Genomic DNA, 6,603 nt, shown 5'->3' with positions numbered 1-6,603 from the left:
AAAGCTGTCCTCCTACAGTCTCGTGAAGAGAAAGGTGACCTTTCTAATCCTCTATAATAACTCCCTGTTGTTGGTCTCGCTTTTTACTAACTCAGAAGGTTTGAATTCTTTATTAAAAGCTTATTAAACCCCCCTGAAGCGAGTGCAGGATGATATCCAGGAGAGAGATTGGTGGTAATCTCCCGTCTCACGGTCTCTCTAAATTGGTCCTCCCTTATTTTCCCTATTATCAGCTTTGAGAAAGCGTAAAATGGGGTGGAATAATTTAGTGGACATGAGAACATTATCCAGGTCTGTGGTTAAGGCTGGTGTTTGGCCAAGTCTGTGGTTATTGCTGAAAGTGTCGATAGTCAAAGGTAATGTTCTCTCTTGTGGACGTGTTGCTAGATTTTATTTTGTTCTAGGTCGGTTGCTGTTGAGTTTTAGATAACTAGGCTGCCTTCTCTTTCTAGGGAGGGCTTTTTTTTTTTGCTGATCTAGATGGGCGTTTGTGTAACATAGGTACCTGTGTAGCCGTGGTACCTGGTGTAAGGTGCCCTACCAGTGCACCGTTCTGTACCGTGGTACCATTTCCCGCCCTAGGAGGTCATAGAAGCCATAGACAGTATGTCTATGCACTCTGCACCAGGCCCTGAGTCTTGGAACTCTATATTCATCAAGAACCTTAAAAAAAAAACAGTCACAGGTCCTTCACATTCTATGGAGGCAAAGCCTAGATACTGGCGTTATCCCTGACATACTAAAAACAGCAGAGAGATAGCACCACTCCATAAAGGAGGAAATAAGGCAGAGACAAAAAAATTACAGACCGATAGCACTAACATCACACATCATAAAAATCCTGGCGTTTTTAATCCTGGCGTTTTTAATCCTTAATCCTTTAAAAATCCTGGTACCCGGGCCGCCCAGGGTGTCACTGTGGGATGGCCTTCTCTTCATCCGACATGACTTCAAATATTTAGGAATTCTCACCGTGATTTTGTATAATCGTAAACATTTAGTACTTGTGAACAAAATGTATATGTTCAATAAAGGTGCGTTTTGTCTGCTTGGTTGTCTGCCTTCTTGACTGGTTTGTCTTGTCAGTCAAGACAACTGTAGTTGTCTTGAACTGCCACAAGGGACAAAATACGGGGATACTAAAATACGCGAACCCGAGACACTAACCTAACCTAAACCCGCCGAACGCATAGAAAACGCGGATCGTTGTAATTTATCCTTTGGGATCACAACGTCCAAACTACGTTGTATTATGTGAGAGGCCGGGTTGTGATTGTTGTCAAATGACAACTGTAGTTTGTGGAAGGATTAAGAAAGAACAACTAAAGCACAATTTTGTGTGTTTTTCCTTATGGTGTGGTACATAGTAAGTTGTGACGTCACAAGACTTCCTGTCCCCATTTTCTGTCTTCACTTCCGGTTCCTCGTTTTCGTTTACGTGAGAAAAAGAAAGAAAAAGGGGAGGCGGATACACTTAGATATTCCCGGCTGGAAAAACAAAAGATAACGCCAGCCTTGAGACTCACAGTTGTATGAGGAACTTATTGTTCATTAGTTACTCACGTGGTGAATATACTCAGGTGCACGTAAGGATTAATCTTGTGTGAGATGACCTGTTGTGTGGGGTGGTGTGGAGGGGGTGGTGTGGGGGGGGGGGGTCAGAAGGGAGTGTGGGTGTGTTATGCAGGACATCCAAGGTCACAAGCTTCAGATTTGATCATGATTATTAAAGGTCACTGCTAGTGCTGTTATGATTACTGAAGCATCCTTTCCCAGACTGTGTGTGTGTGTGTGTGTGTGTGTGTGTGTGTGTGTGTGTGTGTGTGTGTGTGTGTGTGTGTGTGTGTGTGTGTGTGTGTCGTTCATCTGTCCTTTCGCAAATAATAGTACTAGCACCCATTCTGTTCCTGGTTAGGTCTGAATGGGTCCTCTGATCTCATTATTAGCAATAATCAGATCAGAGGTTGCAAGAGGGTCTAGAATTATCTTCACGTGTTTTCATAATCACAAATACAGTTTTATATGTGATTATGAGGAGAAGATCATGAGTTGATGAGTCGTTGTTGGGCACTGTTGCCTCACGACCCATATCCTAGCTCCTTGTCCTCCTTGCCTTCAATAAATTAAATAGTCACACTGTCTTTTCCGCCTTTCCCTCTCATAATTACCTCATCACGGAAAGAGGTCATGAGGCCGGCCTTTAGAGGTTTAAAACTGTGTCTGTGTGTCGGCGACCGTGGGAGATAAGCGACTGAATGTCATATGACTTTACCCAAGCATTCTGACTCTTTTTCCGAGACAGTAAACAAATGATACTGGTTAGGATTGAGACTGATGTGTATGTATAGTATTTAGTAGCATTATGTTCGATTCTTATTATGATATCGATACTCTCTTGTTTTCATTTTCCTTATTGTTCTACCTGGAGTTTATAGTGGCGTCGGCGAGGCTTTTCGCTAGATAAACAAACTCGGAAACATCTTTGTTTCTTTCCTCCAGCCAAAGCCTAGCTGCACTCCGGGTGCCTCGGAAGTGCAGATTTATTCAGATTTAACTAATAAAATTAATCGTTTTCCTAATTCTCGTAAAAATGCCCATCAGAATGGACTGAAAAAGGACCTGATTAACCCACCCAGAGGACAGAATGGATGTTGATGAGACCGTGTACTGTGTCCCAGGTGTTGGTACTGGGTATAAGTGTCCCAGGTGTTGGTACTGGGTATAAGTGTCTAGGTGTTGGTACTGGGTATAAGTGTCCCAGGCGTTAGTACTGGGTATAAGTGTCTAGGTGTTGGTACTGGGTATAAGTGTCCCAGGCGTTAGTACTGGGTATAAGTGTCTAGGTGTTGGTACTGGGTATAAGTGTCCCAGGCGTTAGTACTGGGTATAAGTGTCCCAGGTGTTGGTACTGGGTATAAGTGTCCCAGGCGTTAGTACTGGGTATAAGTGTCCAGGTGTTGGTACTGGGTATAAGTGTCCAGGTGTTGGTACTGGGTATAAGTGTCCCAGGTGTTGGTACTGGGTATAAGTGTCCAGGTGTTGGTACTGGGTATAAGTGTCCCAGGTGTTGGTACTGGGTATAAGTGTCCAGGTGTTGGTACTGGGTATAAGTGTCCCAGGTGTTGGTACTGGGTATAAGTGTCCCAGGCGTTAGTACTGGGTATAAGTGTCCCAGGTGTTGGTACTGGGTATAAGTGTCCCAGGCGTTAGTACTGGGTATAAGTGTCCAGGTGTTGGTACTGGGTATAAGTGTCCCAGGCGTTAGTACTGGGTATAAGTGTCCCAGGTGTTAGTACTGGGTATAAGTGTCCCAGGTGTTAGTACTGGGTATAAGTGTCCCAGGTGTTAGTACTGGGTATAAGTGTCCCAGGTGTTGGTACTGGGTATAAGTGTCCAGGCGTTAACCAAATCGTCCTCACTTCCCTTACATGTTGTGTGTGTGTGTGTTGGGGGGGGGGGAGGGGGGAGTTATTGCGTAGTTTGTATAAATTATCGACAATAACATAATCATTAAATACTGGGAAGTGTTCATTGCCTGTTATACTTCGCCCATTGTGGCTGTTTATTCCCCTTTTTCTGTTTATCTGTGTACTGTCCTCGTATCGTCTGTTTGTGTATTGTTGTCGTATCGTCTGTGTATTGTTCTTGTATCGTCTTGATTTGACACTGACTCGTTGTGTGGCGGTGCCTTAGGGTCAGGGCTCAGCTTGGTGAAAACTGTGAATGTGGGTGAATACGTTAACTAGTTTACTGGCTTCGGTCAAATTAATTGGTGGTTCAGTTCCTGACCCCATGATGCGGGTCTGTAGTCCTTTACATATTTGTATTAATTTGTTGATGAGGAGCTAGATCAGCGTAGCAGGAAATATTAGCTTTGGTATTGCCAATGCAACAGTCGTCTTCAATGGCTCTTAACTATTTAAATAATAGATCAAAATAGATCCAATAATAGAAAAAAGCATCTTGTTTGGCCCTATTTTTTTTAGTGAGGAATATTCAGAAAGGGAAGGGGAAGGGAATTATCAGGGGGGAAAACGCCAAGCTATTATGATTATATAGCCCTTGAAAGGAGTCAGGATAAGGATTTGGGACGGGACGGGATGGGATGGGACCGGATGGAATGGGAAAGGTATTCAGAAAGGACATTGCTCCATTTCACAGCTACTTTACATACCCGATGAGAAATATGTAGATCTCTAGAGACAGCGGAACATGCTTTCCTGCTAAGCAATTCCATGTAGCAGGTTTGGTATGTTCAACGTTATTTCCTGATGCTTCTATGTGACAGAGAGAGAGACTAGAGCCACCCTGTGAGTTGTGTGCTTCTATGTGACAGAGAGAGAGACTAGAGCCACCCTGTGAGTTGTGTGCTTCTATGTGACAGAGAGGAGAGACTAGAGCCACCCTGTGAGTTGTGTGCTTCTATGTGACAGAGAGAGAGACTAGAGCCACCCTGTGAGTTGTGTGCTTCTATGTGACAGAGAGAGAGACTAGAGCCACCTGTGAGTTGTGTGCTTCTATGTGACAGAGAGAGAGACTAGAGCCACCCTGTGAGTTGGTGTGCTTCTATGTGACAGAGAGGGAGACTAGAGCACCCTGTGAGTTGTGTGCTTCTAGTGTGACACCTCCCGAGAGGGGAGACTAGAGCCACCCTGTGAGTTGTGTGCTTCTATGTGACAGAGAGGGAGACTAGAGCCCACCTGTGAGTTGTGTGCTTCTATGTGACAGAGAGGAGACTAGAGCCACCCTGTGAGTTGTGTGCTTCTATGTGACAGAGAGGGAGACTAGAGCCACCCTGTGAGTTGTGTGCTTCTATGTGACAGAGAGGGAGACTAGAGCCACCCTGTGAGTTGTGTGCTTCTATGTGACAGAGAGGGAGACTAGAGCCACCCTGTGAGTTGTGTGCTTCTATGTGAACAGAGAGGGAGACTAGAGCCACCTGTGAGTTGTGTGCTTCTATGTGACAGAGAGGGAGACTAGAGCCACCCTGTGAGTGTGTGCTTCTATGTGACAGAGAGGGAGACTAGAGCCACCCTGTGAGTTGTGTGCTCTATGTGACAGAGAGGGAGACTAGAGCCACCCTGTGAGTGTGTGCTTCTATGTGACAGAGAGGGAGACTAGAGCCACCCTGTGAGTTGTGTGCTTCTATGTGACAGAGGGGAGACTAGAGCCACCCTGTGAGTTGTGTGCTTCTATGTGACAGAGAGGGAGACTAGAGCCACCCTGTGAGTTGTGTGCTTCTATGTGACAGAGAGGGAGACTAGAGCCACCCTGTGAGTTGTGTGCTTCTATGTGACAGAGAGGGAGACTAGAGCCACCCTGTGAGTTGTGTGCTTCTATGTGACAGAGAGGGAGACTAGAGCCACCCTGTGAGTTGTGTGCTTCTATGTGACAGAGAGGGAGACTAGAGCCACCCTGTGAGTTGTGTGCTTCTATGTGACAGAGAGGGAGACTAGAGCCACCCTGTGAGTTGTGTGCTTCTATGTGACAGAGAGGGAGACTAGAGCCACCCTGTGAGTTGTGTGCTTCTATGTGACAGAGAGGGAGACTAGAGCCACCCTGTGAGTTGTGTGCTTCTATGTGACAGAGAGGAGAGACTAGAGCCACCCTGTGAGTTGTGTGCTTCTATGTGACAGAGAGGGAGACTAGAGCCACCCTGTGAGTTGTGTGCTTCTATGTGACAGAGAGGGAGACTAGAGCCACCCTGTGAGTTGTGTGCTTCTATGTGACAGAGAGGGAGACTAGAGCCACCCTGTGAGTTGTGTGCTTCTATGTGACAGAGAGGGAGACTAGAGCCACCCTGTGAGTTGTGTGCTTCTATGTGACAGAGAGGGAGACTAGAGCCACCCTGTGAGTTGTGTGCTTCTATGTGACAGAGAGGGAGACTAGAGCCACCCTGTGAGTTGTGTGCTTCTATGTGACAGAGAGGGAGACTAGAGCCACCCTGTGAGTTGTGTGCTTCTATGTGACAGAGAGAGAGACTAGAGCCACCCTGTGAGTTGTGTGCTTCTATGTGACAGAGAGGGAGACTAGAGCCACCCTGTGAGTTGTGTGCTTCTATGTGACAGAGAGAGAGACTAGAGCCACCCTGTGAGTTGTGTGCTTCTATGTGACAGAGAGGGAGACTAGAGCCACCCTGTGAGTTGTGTGCTTCTATGTGACAGAGAGAGAGACTAGAGCCACCCTGTGAGTTGTGTGCTTCTATGTGACAGAGAGGGAGACTAGAGCCACCCTGTGAGTTGTGTGCTTCTATGTGACAGAGAGGGAGACTAGAGCCACCCTGTGAGTTGTGTGCTTCTATGTGACAGAGAGGGAGACTAGAGCCACCCTGTGAGTTGTGTGCTTCTATGTGACAGAGAGGGAGACTAGAGCCACCCTGTGAGTTGTGTGCTTCTATGTGACAGAGAGAGAGACTAGAGCCACCCTGTGAGTTGTGTGCTTCTATGTGACAGAGAGGGAGACTAGAGCCACCCTGTGAGTTGTGTGCTTCTATGTGACAGAGAGGGAGACTAGAGCCACCCTGTGAGTTGTGTGCTTCTATGTGACAGAGAGGGAGACTAGAGCCACCCTGTGAGTTGTGTGCTTCTATGTGACAGAGAGGAG

The sequence above is a fragment of the Procambarus clarkii genome, chromosome 35 (assembly GCF_040958095.1).
Source record: "Procambarus clarkii isolate CNS0578487 chromosome 35, FALCON_Pclarkii_2.0, whole genome shotgun sequence".
Lineage (NCBI taxonomy): Eukaryota > Metazoa > Arthropoda > Malacostraca > Decapoda > Cambaridae > Procambarus > Procambarus clarkii.
The sequence above is the reverse complement of the archived record's forward strand: the minus strand, read 5'-3'. Positions refer to the sequence as shown.